Genomic DNA, 15,177 nt, shown 5'->3' on the forward strand with positions numbered 1-15,177 from the left:
TTTAACATTTAAAATAATTAGTTTTTTTTTTTTTTTTTTTTTGCATGGTCAGCATTGAGGAGAGAGTAACACATTTCACCGCAGCACTTTGTGTGTGTGTGTGTGCATGTGTGTATAATACCTATACCTGCTGCAGTCAACCTTAAACCTACAGTAGGTTGACATAAAACCAAAACAACACCCATTCTTGTCTTAGGACATTTTATTTGGCAAATTTTAAAATAACAGTAAGTATATGTGACATGTTAAATATATAGTATAATTTGCTGGTTTTAAACATACAGAATAATAATAAATATAGTTATGAAACAACCATAACACCAAATGTTGACTAATGAAAGTACATTTATAACAACTATTTATTTGTTAGACTTCTGTATTGTCAAACCATGTTGCATACAAATGCATTCAACAGACTTATATGACAGTGCATTGCTGTAGAGGACAAATAAAACACGAGACAGGTGTTTAGAAAGAGTATAGTTTATTTAGTTTGACATGCAAACTTATCTAAACAAGACACACTTTCAGAAAACAGCCCGGAAACATTATAATGCGCGCGCTCGTGAATATAACCCGCGGTTGTCTTCAACTGTTGTCTTCAATAGTCCTTCTTTGCTCAACAACTGAGCTGAAAAACAAAGCAAAACATTACAACAGTCAGACATGGAGCAAAGAGCATAGAATTACCAAGAGGCGACACTCTACAATTTGGGAAACAATAACGCGCTTTTTGAATAATATAAATAAATAAAAAGCAGCTGCTTTCCATCGCGACAGCAATGACGAGCGATCGCTATCACTTGAAACTGGCGGAATCCGGGTCTGTTGCTCTTGGTCATTCTAAGCTCTTTGCTAAAGGTTTAATCATAACAGTTACCGTGGTTTCTATTTCAAACTATAGTAAACTAAAGTTTGAAACTATAGTTTAAAATAGAAGATGAGTGGGCCTCGCTACTCCCACCCACCATAACCCTCGCAGCGAGGTCCCACTACCGGCCGCCCGTGTTTCCCCGAGGGTCCTCGGGGTTATGTTCTCCCTGCCTAGGGCTCAAAGGCCGCCTCGCTGACAGAGCACACGAGCTTTATAGGAATGCATATGCAAATTTTTACAAGGCACGTCACTGTTGTCTCGCTGTCATGGCGAGCGCTGAGGAGGGCTCACCTGATTGGACCACAGAGACTCAGGAATCTGCGTCAGGGCGGGTTGCCGTTTGCTGTGGACAAAAATATATTAAATATATTTAATATATATATTTTTACGTTTTTGGTGCTGTGTAATATTCTGAGATACTTTATACGGTTCCTTTTACAGCATCCATGGTGTAAATTAAGCGTTTCCGGCGAATTGAATGCCAATGCAAAATCCGGTGCGTTTAAGGTCTGTTTTCTTTCAAAATCAGCGATCTCCACAAGCTGAGTGATATCCGATTTAAAGTGGGTCTCAGATTGTACAAGAAGCACTGCATTAAATTACATTTCCCCCGCCATATCCTTATAATATGAGCAATATATTTTACCCCAGTATATTCAATGGAGCTTCTGCGTTAGCCTGCCGATTCTGACGGGCGCGTGCGAGTAAACAGCTTTTTGTCTCGTTTTACGCTTGAGCAACTAAATAAATGCAAAAGTTTATTTAACTGAAGGTATGTTAATGACATTACAACATCGATGCTGTATAAGGAACCGTATAAAATGGGAAAAAAAAGTTCACAATAACAGGTCACCGGAAGTGTATCAGCATGGAAACAGCACTAGCTCGGCATATACCCTATTTAAATAGGAACTTATATACATCTAATATATCTAGAAAACTACAGGAGTATTACATACTAAGCAACAGAATCCTGTGGTGCCACAGAAATGTTTAAGTGATACCACACACTACCACAAGAATACCGCAGGAGTATTACATACTGTACAACACAGAATCCTGTGGTAAAACATCCCAAAAAAAACAACAAAGTACTACACAATCATCACATGGTTTTTGTTTTGTACATTTGATGGTTTACCACATGAAATACCACATGCTACCACAAAAATATTACAGGAATATAACAGTAATACCACACGCTCTACCACAAGAATATCCCAGGAATATTACATATTGTATAACAGAATCCTGTGGTAAATACTACCACAATATGAAAGTGATACACTACCACAAGAATACTACAGGAGTATCACATACTGTACAGCACAGAATCATGTGGTAAAACGTCCCAAAAAACAACAAAGTACTACACAGTTACCACATAACATTTGATGGTTTACCACATAGAATACCGCAGGTAATGTTTGTAATGGAGGGTGTCGGTCATCTTGTTGTTTCAATTGCAAATTTATTCCAGTACACAAACATTTGCACACTGAAAAGTTTTTACAATAAATATGAATACATGTGATGTTACTTTGTAAGAATAGGTATTTCTTAATTAAACGACTTAAATGCAGAACATACTGATTTTACCTTGCACTGAGAAAAAAAAAAATGTTTTAGAAAAAAACAGAACAAAAAAGCTAATTCTTGTGATATTGTACTGCAGAAATTGCTGTAGCAATCCTGTGATATTTAGCTGTGTTGGTATTACCACACAAAAACAACAGAGAAACCACATACTTCATCCAATGGTAAATTCCTGTGAAATTTCACTGCAGAAAGTGCTGTAGTAATCCTGTCATATTTAGCTTTGCTCATTTTTTTGTGTGGTAAAGTTATGTTGTACTGCTGAAATACCACAGGATTACCACAGGACATTTTTGTAAATCCGGTCGCACACCAGAAGCGAACTTAAGTCCAACTTTTGTGCTACAGAAAAGCCCAACAGTTTGTAACGACATAAGGGCATGTGCTAGCTAGACAATATTTTAAATGTCATCCTCTAGTATTAATTATCATAAAAATTCACATTTTCAAAAGAACTCCTCGTATTATAGTAAAACAGATAGTGAAGGGTTAACTAGTGAGTCTTTTCGTCATTTTATTTGATTTCTTTTTTATTACTACAGGTTTGGAACAACATGAGGATCAGATTATTTATTATTATTATTATTATTATTATTTTTTTTTTGCTTTGGATGAAGTTTTTATATTTTTATTGTTTTTATTCAATGATATGTGCATGATTGTGATAAATGTAGGCAGTTCCTTTGAAAATATGCTATATGTACCAGGGATGTCAAACTCCTGGAGGGCCGCAGCCCAGCAGAATTTAGTTCCAGCCCTGCTTCAACACACTACCTTTAGATTTAGTTTGATCAGGTGTGTTTAATTAGTATAACTGCAGTGTTACCCTGTAGATTGTGCAGTAAATAACTGTAAAATAGCCAGTGTTTTGCTGTAATAAAAGGAAACAGTATTTTACTGTAAAAGGAGTAGACTTTGTATGAAATTGTGTAGTGCAAAGAATAAATTACAGTAATTTATTTTATGTACTCATTACAACTTTGACAATAAATAGCAAATTACTGTTCAACCATTACCGTCCCATCCACTCTGATGCTTTATGTTGCTAATTATAGAGACGTGCATTTTGAAGGCTGAAAACAATGATTTGGGCATCACCACACACTCCCACAGGCTGTCTGTCTTAAAAAGTTTTCAGAAAATGCTGGCCCTTTAAGGGAGTCAGGTGTTTGATTTGTTTACTGCTGAGTGTGCTTCATTCTCTGTCCATCAATTCAGATGTAGAGTCTGATATGTTTTAGGCTTTAAATAAGAATCTACAATGAGTAAGTAAAATGTGTTCAAATGTTTTTGAGGGTTTCTAAAATAAGGCTGTGTTTTAATTTATATTGTTGTTATCTTGAACTGTGTACTTGAAAGCTACATTGTTAGCTAGTTAGCCCCTCCTCGTATAACTTCTTACATTTATTGTATATTGCATACTGCCATAATGTACAGATGTTAACAGTTTTATGTATCTTTCTGGCAACTAAGCCAAAATTAAATTCCATCGCCTCAGTAAGGTAACATGTGCACAGAAATCATCACAGGGAATCACAAAAACATATGATACACTTAACCATCCACACACAAAAGCTCCACTGTCAGCTCCCAGGTTGTGAGTTTGTTGCTAAGTATTTTTCAGAGCTGTGTTTCCACCTATGAATTTATATTAGAAACAATAGAAAAGTTTGTTGTCATGAGATTTTTTAAGTAAATAATAATTATAACAATAAAATATTGGATTCTTTGGTTTTTCGGTGTTGCCGACTTTATTTTTGTTTATATAATTATTTGTAACTTTTTATTGAGAATTGAGTTTTTAATTATTTTAAACTTTAACATTTAAAATAATTAGTTTTTTTTTTTTTTTTTTTTTGCATGGTCAGCATTGAGGAGAGAGTAACACATTTCACCGCAGCACTTTGTGTGTGTGTGTGTGCATGTGTGTATAATACCTATACCTGCTGCAGTCAACCTTAAACCTACAGTAGGTTGACATAAAACCAAAACAACACCCATTCTTGTCTTAGGACATTTTATTTGGCAAATTTTAAAATAACAGTAAGTATATGTGACATGTTAAATATATAGTATAATTTGCTGGTTTTAAACATACAGAATAATAATAAATATAGTTATGAAACAACCATAACACCAAATGTTGACTAATGAAAGTACATTTATAACAACTATTTATTTGTTAGACTTCTGTATTGTCAAACCATGTTGCATACAAATGCATTCAACAGACTTATATGACAGTGCATTGCTGTAGAGGACAAATAAAACACGAGACAGGTGTTTAGAAAGAGTATAGTTTATTTAGTTTGACATGCAAACTTATCTAAACAAGACACACTTTCAGAAAACAGCCCGGAAACATTATAATGCGCGCGCTCGTGAATATAACCCGCGGTTGTCTTCAACTGTTGTCTTCAATAGTCCTTCTTTGCTCAACAACTGAGCTGAAAAACAAAGCAAAACATTACAACAGTCAGACATGGAGCAAAGAGCATAGAATTACCAAGAGGCGACACTCTACAATTTGGGAAACAATAACGCGCTTTTTGAATAATATAAATAAATAAAAAGCAGCTGCTTTCCATCGCGACAGCAATGACGAGCGATCGCTATCACTTGAAACTGGCGGAATCCGGGTCTGTTGCTCTTGGTCATTCTAAGCTCTTTGCTAAAGGTTTAATCATAACAGTTACCGTGGTTTCTATTTCAAACTATAGTAAACTAAAGTTTGAAACTATAGTTTAAAATAGAAGATGAGTGGGCCTCGCTACTCCCACCCACCATAACCCTCGCAGCGAGGTCCCACTACCGGCCGCCCGTGTTTCCCCGAGGGTCCTCGGGGTTATGTTCTCCCTGCCTAGGGCTCAAAGGCAGCCTCGCTGACAGAGCACACGAGCTTTATAGGAATGCATATGCAAATTTTTACAAGGCACGTCACTGTTGTCTCGCTGTCATGGCGAGCGCTGAGGAGGGCTCACCTGATTGGACCACAGAGACTCAGGAATCTGCGTCAGGGCGGGTTGCCGTTTGCTGTGGACAAAAATATATTAAATATATTTAATATATATATTTTTACGTTTTTGGTGCTGTGTAATATTCTGAGATACTTTATACGGTTCCTTTTACAGCATCCATGGTGTAAATTAAGCGTTTCCGGCGAATTGAATGCCAATGCAAAATCCGGTGCGTTTAAGGTCTGTTTTCTTTCAAAATCAGCGATCTCCACAAGCTGAGTGATATCCGATTTAAAGTGGGTCTCAGATTGTACAAGAAGCACTGCATTAAATTACATTTCCCCCGCCATATCCTTATAATATGAGCAATATATTTTACCCCAGTATATTCAATGGAGCTTCTGCGTTAGCCTGCCGATTCTGACGGGCGCGTGCGAGTAAACAGCTTTTTGTCTCGTTTTACGCTTGAGCAACTAAATAAATGCAAAAGTTTATTTAACTGAAGGTATGTTAATGACATTACAACATCGATGCTGTATAAGGAACCGTATAAAATGGGAAAAAAAAGTTCACAATAACAGGTCACCGGAAGTGTATCAGCATGGAAACAGCACTAGCTCGGCATATACCCTATTTAAATAGGAACTTATATACATCTAATATACCTAGAAAACTACAGGAGTATTACATACTAAGCAACAGAATCCTGTGGTGCCACAGAAATGTTTAAGTGATACCACACACTACCACAAGAATACCGCAGGAGTATTACATACTGTACAACACAGAATCCTGTGGTAAAACATCCCAAAAAAAACAACAAAGTACTACACAATCATCACATGGTTTTTGTTTTGTACATTTGATGGTTTACCACATGAAATACCACATGCTACCACAAAAATATTACAGGAATATAACAGTAATACCACACGCTCTACCACAAGAATATCCCAGGAATATTACATATTGTATAACAGAATCCTGTGGTAAATACTACCACAATATGAAAGTGATACACTACCACAAGAATACTACAGGAGTATCACATACTGTACAGCACAGAATCATGTGGTAAAACGTCCCAAAAAACAACAAAGTACTACACAGTTACCACATAACATTTGATGGTTTACCACATAGAATACCGCAGGTAATGTTTGTAATGGAGGGTGTCGGTCATCTTGTTGTTTCAATTGCAAATTTATTCCAGTACACAAACATTTGCACACTGAAAAGTTTTTACAATAAATATGAATACATGTGATGTTACTTTGTAAGAATAGGTATTTCTTAATTAAACGACTTGAATGCAGAACATACTGATTTTACCTTGCACTGAGAAAAAAAAATGTTTTAGAAAAAAACAGAACAAAAAAGCTAATTCTTGTGATATTGTACTGCAGAAATTGCTGTAGCAATCCTGTGATATTTAGCTGTGTTGGTATTACCACACAAAAACAACAGAGAAACCACATACTTCATCCGATGGTAAATTCCTGTGAAATTTCACTGCAGAAAGTGCTGTAGTAATCCTGTCATATTTAGCTTTGCTCATTTTTTTGTGTGGTAAAGTTATGTTGTACTGCTGAAATACCACAGGATTACCACAGGACATTTTTGTAAATCCTGTCGCACACCAGAAGCGAACTTAAGTCCAACTTTTGTGCTACAGAAAAGCCCAACAGTTTGTAACGACATAAGGGCATGTGCTAGCTAGACAATATTTTAAATGTCATCCTCTAGTATTAATTATCATAAAAATTCACATTTTCAAAAGAACTCCTCGTATTATAGTAAAACAGATAGTGAAGGGTTAACTAGTGAGTCTTTTCGTCATTTTATTTGATTTCTTTTTTATTACTACAGGTTTGGAACAACATGAGGATCAGATTATTTATTATTATTATTATTATTATTTTTTTTTTTTTGCTTTGGATGAAGTTTTTATATTTTTATTGTTTTTATTCAATGATATGTGCATGATTGTGATAAATGTAGGCAGTTCCTTTGAAAATATGCTATATGTACCAGGGATGTCAAACTCCTGGAGGGCCGCAGCCCAGCAGAATTTAGTTCCAGCCCTGCTTCAACACACTACCTTTAGATTTAGTTTGATCAGGTGTGTTTAATTAGTATAACTGCAGTGTTACCCTGTAGATTGTGCAGTAAATAACTGTAAAATAGCCAGTGTTTTGCTGTAATAAAAGGAAACAGTATTTTACTGTAAAAGGAGTAGACTTTGTATGAAATTGTGTAGTGCAAAGAATAAATTACAGTAATTTATTTTATGTACTCATTACAACTTTGACAATAAATAGCAAATTACTGTTCAACCATTACCGTCCCATCCACTCTGATGCTTTATGTTGCTAATTATAGAGACGTGCATTTTGAAGGCTGAAAACAATGATTTGGGCATCACCACACACTCCCACAGGCTGTCTGTCTTAAAAAGTTTTCAGAAAATGCTGGCCCTTTAAGGGAGTCAGGTGTTTGATTTGTTTACTGCTGAGTGTGCTTCATTCTCTGTCCATCAATTCAGATGTAGAGTCTGATATGTTTTAGGCTTTAAATAAGAATCTACAATGAGTAAGTAAAATGTGTTCAAATGTTTTTGAGGGTTTCTAAAATAAGGCTGTGTTTTAAGTTATATTGTTGTTATCTTGAACTGTGTACTTGAAAGCTACATTGTTAGCTAGTTAGCCCCTCCTCGTATAACTTCTTACATTTATTGTATATTGCATACTGCCATAATGTACAGATGTTAACAGTTTTATGTATCTTTCTGGCAACTAAGCCAAAATTAAATTCCATCGCCTCAGTAAGGTAACATGTGCACAGAAATCATCACAGGGAATCACAAAAACATATGATACACTTAACCATCCACACACAAAAGCTCCACTGTCAGCTCCCAGGTTGTGAGTTTGTTGCTAAGTATTTTTCAGAGCTGTGTTTCCACCTATGAATTTATATTAGAAACAATAGAAAAGTTTGTTGTCATGAGATTTTTTAAGTAAATAATAATTATAACAATAAAATATTGGATTCTTTGGTTTTTCGGTGTTGCCGACTTTATTTTTGTTTATATAATTATTTGTAACTTTTTATTGAGAATTGAGTTTTTAATTATTTTAAACTTTAACATTTAAAATAATTAGTTTTTTTTTTTTTTTTTTTTTTGCATGGTCAGCATTGAGGAGAGAGTAACACATTTCACCGCAGCACTTTGTGTGTGTGTGTGTGTGCATGTGTGTATAATACCTATACCTGCTGCAGTCAACCTAAAACCTACAGTAGGTTGACATAAAACCAAAACAACACCCATTCTTGTCTTAGGACATTTTATTTGGCAAATTTTAAAATAACAGTAAGTATATGTGACATGTTAAATATATAGTATAATTTGCTGGTTTTAAACATACAGAATAATAATAAATATAGTTATGAAACAACCATAACACCAAATGTTGACTAATGAAAGTACATTTATAACAACTATTTATTTGTTAGACTTCTGTATTGTCAAACCATGTTGCATACAAATGCATTCAACAGACTTATATGACAGTGCATTGCTGTAGAGGACAAATAAAACACGAGACAGGTGTTTAGAAAGAGTATAGTTTATTTAGTTTGACATGCAAACTTATCTAAACAAGACACACTTTCAGAAAACAGCCCGGAAACATTATAATGCGCGCGCTCGTGAATATAACCCGCGGTTGTCTTCAACTGTTGTCTTCAATAGTCCTTCTTTGCTCAACAACTGAGCTGAAAAACAAAGCAAAACATTACAACAGTCAGACATGGAGCAAAGAGCATAGAATTACCAAGAGGCGACACTCTACAATTTGGGAAACAATAACGCGCTTTTTGAATAATATAAATAAATAAAAAGCAGCTGCTTTCCATCGCGACAGCAATGACGAGCGATCGCTATCACTTGAAACTGGCGGAATCCGGGTCTGTTGCTCTTGGTCATTCTAAGCTCTTTGCTAAAGGTTTAATCATAACAGTTACCGTGGTTTCTATTTCAAACTATAGTAAACTAAAGTTTGAAACTATAGTTTAAAATAGAAGATGAGTGGGCCTCGCTACTCCCACCCACCATAACCCTCGCAGCGAGGTCCCACTACCGGCCGCCCGTGTTTCCCCGAGGGTCCTCGGGGTTATGTTCTCCCTGCCTAGGGCTCAAAGGCCGCCTCGCTGACAGAGCACACGAGCTTTATAGGAATGCATATGCAAATTTTTACAAGGCACGTCACTGTTGTCTCGCTGTCATGGCGAGCGCTGAGGAGGGCTCACCTGATTGGACCACAGAGACTCAGGAATCTGCGTCAGGGCGGGTTGCCGTTTGCTGTGGACAAAAATATATTAAATATATTTAATATATATATTTTTACGTTTTTGGTGCTGTGTAATATTCTGAGATACTTTATACGGTTCCTTTTACAGCATCCATGGTGTAAATTAAGCGTTTCCGGCGAATTGAATGCCAATGCAAAATCGGGTGCGTTTAAGGTCTGTTTTCTTTCAAAATCAGCGATCTCCACAAGCTGAGTGATATCCGATTTAAAGTGGGTCTCAGATTGTACAAGAAGCACTGCATTAAATTACATTTCCCCCGCCATATCCTTATAATATGAGCAATATATTTTACCCCAGTATATTCAATGGAGCTTCTGCGTTAGCCTGCCGATTCTGACGGGCGCGTGCGAGTAAACAGCTTTTTGTCTCGTTTTACGCTTGAGCAACTAAATAAATGCAAAAGTTTATTTAACTGAAGGTATGTTAATGACATTACAACATCGATGCTGTATAAGGAACCGTATAAAATGGGAAAAAAAAGTTCACAATAACAGGTCACCGGAAGTGTATCAGCATGGAAACAGCACTAGCTCGGCATATACCCTATTTAAATAGGAACTTATATACATCTAATATACCTAGAAAACTACAGGAGTATTACATACTAAGCAACAGAATCCTGTGGTGCCACAGAAATGTTTAAGTGATACCACACACTACCACAAGAATACCGCAGGAGTATTACATACTGTACAACACAGAATCCTGTGGTAAAACATCCCAAAAAAAACAACAAAGTACTACACAATCATCACATGGTTTTTGTTTTGTACATTTGATGGTTTACCACATGAAATACCACATGCTACCACAAAAATATTACAGGAATATAACAGTAATACCACACGCTCTACCACAAGAATATCCCAGGAATATTACATATTGTATAACAGAATCCTGTGGTAAATACTACCACAATATGAAAGTGATACACTACCACAAGAATACTACAGGAGTATCACATACTGTACAGCACAGAATCATGTGGTAAAACGTCCCAAAAAACAACAAAGTACTACACAGTTACCACATAACATTTGATGGTTTACCACATAGAATACCGCAGGTAATGTTTGTAATGGAGGGTGTCGGTCATCTTGTTGTTTCAATTGCAAATTTATTCCAGTACACAAACATTTGCACACTGAAAAGTTTTTACAATAAATATGAATACATGTGATGTTACTTTGTAAGAATAGGTATTTCTTAATTAAACGACTTGAATGCAGAACATACTGATTTTACCTTGCACTGAGAAAAAAAATGTTTTAGAAAAAAACAGAACAAAAAAGCTAATTCTTGTGATATTGTACTGCAGAAATTGCTGTAGCAATCCTGTGATATTTAGCTGTGTTGGTATTACCACACAAAAACAACAGAGAAACCACATACTTCATCCAATGGTAAATTCCTGTGAAATTTCACTGCAGAAAGTGCTGTAGTAATCCTGTCATATTTAGCTTTGCTCATTTTTTTGTGTGGTAAAGTTATGTTGTACTGCTGAAATACCACAGGATTACCACAGGACATTTTTGTAAATCCTGTCGCACACCAGAAGCGAACTTAAGTCCAACTTTTGTGCTACAGAAAAGCCCAACAGTTTGTAACGACATAAGGGCATGTGCTAGCTAGACAATATTTTAAATGTCATCCTCTAGTATTAATTATCATAAAAATTCACATTTTCAAAAGAACTCCTCGTATTATAGTAAAACAGATAGTGAAGGGTTAACTAGTGAGTCTTTTCGTCATTTTATTTGATTTCTTTTTTATTACTACAGGTTTGGAACAACATGAGGATCAGATTATTTATTATTATTATTATTATTAATTTATTTTTTTTGCTTTGGATGAAGTTTTTATATTTTTATTGTTTTTATTCAATGATATGTGCATGATTGTGATAAATGTAGGCAGTTCCTTTGAAAATATGCTATATGTACCAGGGATGTCAAACTCCTGGAGGGCCGCAGCCCAGCAGAATTTAGTTCCAGCCCTGCTTCAACACACTACCTTTAGATTTAGTTTGATCAGGTGTGTTTAATTAGTATAACTGCAGTGTTACCCTGTAGATTGTGCAGTAAATAACTGTAAAATAGCCAGTGTTTTGCTGTAATAAAAGGAAACAGTATTTTACTGTAAAAGGAGTAGACTTTGTATGAAATTGTGTAGTGCAAAGAATAAATTACAGTAATTTATTTTATGTACTCATTACAACTTTGACAATAAATAGCAAATTACTGTTCAACCATTACCGTCCCATCCACTCTGATGCTTTATGTTGCTAATTATAGAGACGTGCATTTTGAAGGCTGAAAACAATGATTTGGGCATCACCACACACTCCCACAGGCTGTCTGTCTTAAAAAGTTTTCAGAAAATGCTGGCCCTTTAAGGGAGTCAGGTGTTTGATTTGTTTACTGCTGAGTGTGCTTCATTCTCTGTCCATCAATTCAGATGTAGAGTCTGATATGTTTTAGGCTTTAAATAAGAATCTACAATGAGTAAGTAAAATGTGTTCAAATGTTTTTGAGGGTTTCTAAAATAAGGCTGTGTTTTAAGTTATATTGTTGTTATCTTGAACTGTGTACTTGAAAGCTACATTGTTAGCTAGTTAGCCCCTCCTCGTATAACTTCTTACATTTATTGTATATTGCATACTGCCATAATGTACAGATGTTAACAGTTTTATGTATCTTTCTGGCAACTAAGCCAAAATTAAATTCCATCGCCTCAGTAAGGTAACATGTGCACAGAAATCATCACAGGGAATCACAAAAACATATGATACACTTAACCATCCACACACAAAAGCTCCACTGTCAGCTCCCAGGTTGTGAGTTTGTTGCTAAGTATTTTTCAGAGCTGTGTTTCCACCTATGAATTTATATTAGAAACAATAGAAAAGTTTGTTGTCATGAGATTTTTTAAGTAAATAATAATTATAACAATAAAATATTGGATTCTTTGGTTTTTCGGTGTTGCCGACTTTATTTTTGTTTATATAATTATTTGTAACTTTTTATTGAGAATTGAGTTTTTAATTATTTTAAACTTTAACATTTAAAATAATTAGTTTTTTTTTTTTTTTTTTTTTTGCATGGTCAGCATTGAGGAGAGAGTAACACATTTCACCGCAGCACTTTGTGTGTGTGTGTGTGTGCATGTGTGTATAATACCTATACCTGCTGCAGTCAACCTAAAACCTACAGTAGGTTGACATAAAACCAAAACAACACCCATTCTTGTCTTAGGACATTTTATTTGGCAAATTTTAAAATAACAGTAAGTATATGTGACATGTTAAATATATAGTATAATTTGCTGGTTTTAAACATACAGAATAATAATAAATATAGTTATGAAACAACCATAACACCAAATGTTGACTAATGAAAGTACATTTATAACAACTATTTATTTGTTAGACTTCTGTATTGTCAAACCATGTTGCATACAAATGCATTCAACAGACTTATATGACAGTGCATTGCTGTAGAGGACAAATAAAACACGAGACAGGTGTTTAGAAAGAGTATAGTTTATTTAGTTTGACATGCAAACTTATCTAAACAAGACACACTTTCAGAAAACAGCCCGGAAACATTATAATGCGCGCGCTCGTGAATATAACCCGCGGTTGTCTTCAACTGTTGTCTTCAATAGTCCTTCTTTGCTCAACAACTGAGCTGAAAAACAAAGCAAAACATTACAACAGTCAGACATGGAGCAAAGAGCATAGAATTACCAAGAGGCGACACTCTACAATTTGGGAAACAATAACGCGCTTTTTGAATAATATAAATAAATAAAAAGCAGCTGCTTTCCATCGCGACAGCAATGACGAGCGATCGCTATCACTTGAAACTGGCGGAATCCGGGTCTGTTGCTCTTGGTCATTCTAAGCTCTTTGCTAAAGGTTTAATCATAACAGTTACCGTGGTTTCTATTTCAAACTATAGTAAACTAAAGTTTGAAACTATAGTTTAAAATAGAAGATGAGTGGGCCTCGCTACTCCCACCCACCATAACCCTCGCAGCGAGGTCCCACTACCGGCCGCCCGTGTTTCCCCGAGGGTCCTCGGGGTTATGTTCTCCCTGCCTAGGGCTCAAAGGCCGCCTCGCTTCTTCTTCTTCTTCTTCTTTCTGTTTTATGGCGACTAACCCATTAAAAAGCATTATCGCCACCTACTGTACAGAATCTTACTCCAATGATGGGTCTGAATATTAGAAGGGCAACAGAAAGAAACGAGGAGGGAGGGAAAGGGACAAAAAAAAAAAAAAAAAAAAAAAAAAAAAAAAAAAAAAAACTTGGATGTTTCATCTTCTCCAATCTTTGCATCTAGACCACATACTCATGTCAGCGCTGCGTGTTCAGCTCCTCTAACATAAAGGGCCTTCATGACATTGATTGAGTATACTCTCACCCATAAATATTAGACTATAATCTATAACCTAAACCCGAATGCTCGATATACCTAATAAACGCTCTATATACTTGCCAATCTATTATACCTTTTCCTAGAATAATTTTATATATTGTTTTATCTTTCCCACACTGACTGAATAACATATCGCGATGTTTATTATACTTGCTACATATAAATAATGCATGATCTACATTTTCAGTTACACCACATACATCACATTTCCCATCCTCATGTAAACCCATTAACGCAAGTGTTGCATTTAACCCTGTGTGTCCCAATCTTAATCTTGATAACCACACCTCTTCCTTCCTATTTCTTCCTTGATTTAGTGTTGTCCCTACTGTCTGTATAATACTATAGTGCCATCTTCCAGTATTACTATTATCCCATCTAATTTGCCATTTATTTATTAGTTTTTCCTTTAAAATCGATTTTGCCTCTCTTTTCCCCAGAGGTACATGTACCTCCACCTCTTGCTTATTTAGTGCTTCCTTTGCTAATTTGTCAGCAACTTCATTACCAGATACCCCAATATGTGATGGAACCCAGCAGAAATAAACGACTACTCCTATTTCCTTCAATCTATATAAAGATAAATAGATTTCTGTTATTAAATCCTCTCTATCTGATTTTGAGTTTGCTATACTAACTAAAGCTGAAGATGAATCTGAGCAGATTACTACTTTGTTTGGTCTGACTTGTTCAACCCATTGTAATGCTATAATTATAGCTGTTAACTCTGCAGTGTATACTGATAGATTATTGGACAATTTTAAACTAATATTTACTTTGAACTCTGGAATATTAACACCTATTCCTATCTTTTTACTAATAGGTTCTTTGGAACCATCTGTAAAAATTTGTAAAGTTGAATAATACTTATTATTTAAATACGCATCTATTTCTTTTCCACTATATTCATCTTTAGATTTACTTAGCAAGCTTA

The 15,177-nt window shown here is 35.4% G+C and overlaps 1 long non-coding RNA gene across 1 annotated transcript in view; it reads right to left on the minus strand.

Moving 5' to 3' along the window:
* The window catches only part of LOC141380982 (uncharacterized), an 89,083-nt gene extending 74,832 nt beyond the window's left edge, over window positions 1-14,251 (minus strand). The window contains exon 1 of the long non-coding RNA XR_012400441.1: window positions 14,072-14,251. This is a non-coding gene — a long non-coding RNA (uncharacterized lncRNA). The remainder of the gene's footprint in view (window positions 1-14,071) is intronic.
* Between the last annotated feature and the right edge of the window lie 926 nt (window positions 14,252-15,177).

Source organism: Danio rerio, chromosome 25, assembly GCF_049306965.1.
Source record: "Danio rerio strain Tuebingen ecotype United States chromosome 25, GRCz12tu, whole genome shotgun sequence".
Taxonomy (NCBI): Eukaryota; Metazoa; Chordata; class Actinopteri; order Cypriniformes; family Danionidae; genus Danio; species Danio rerio.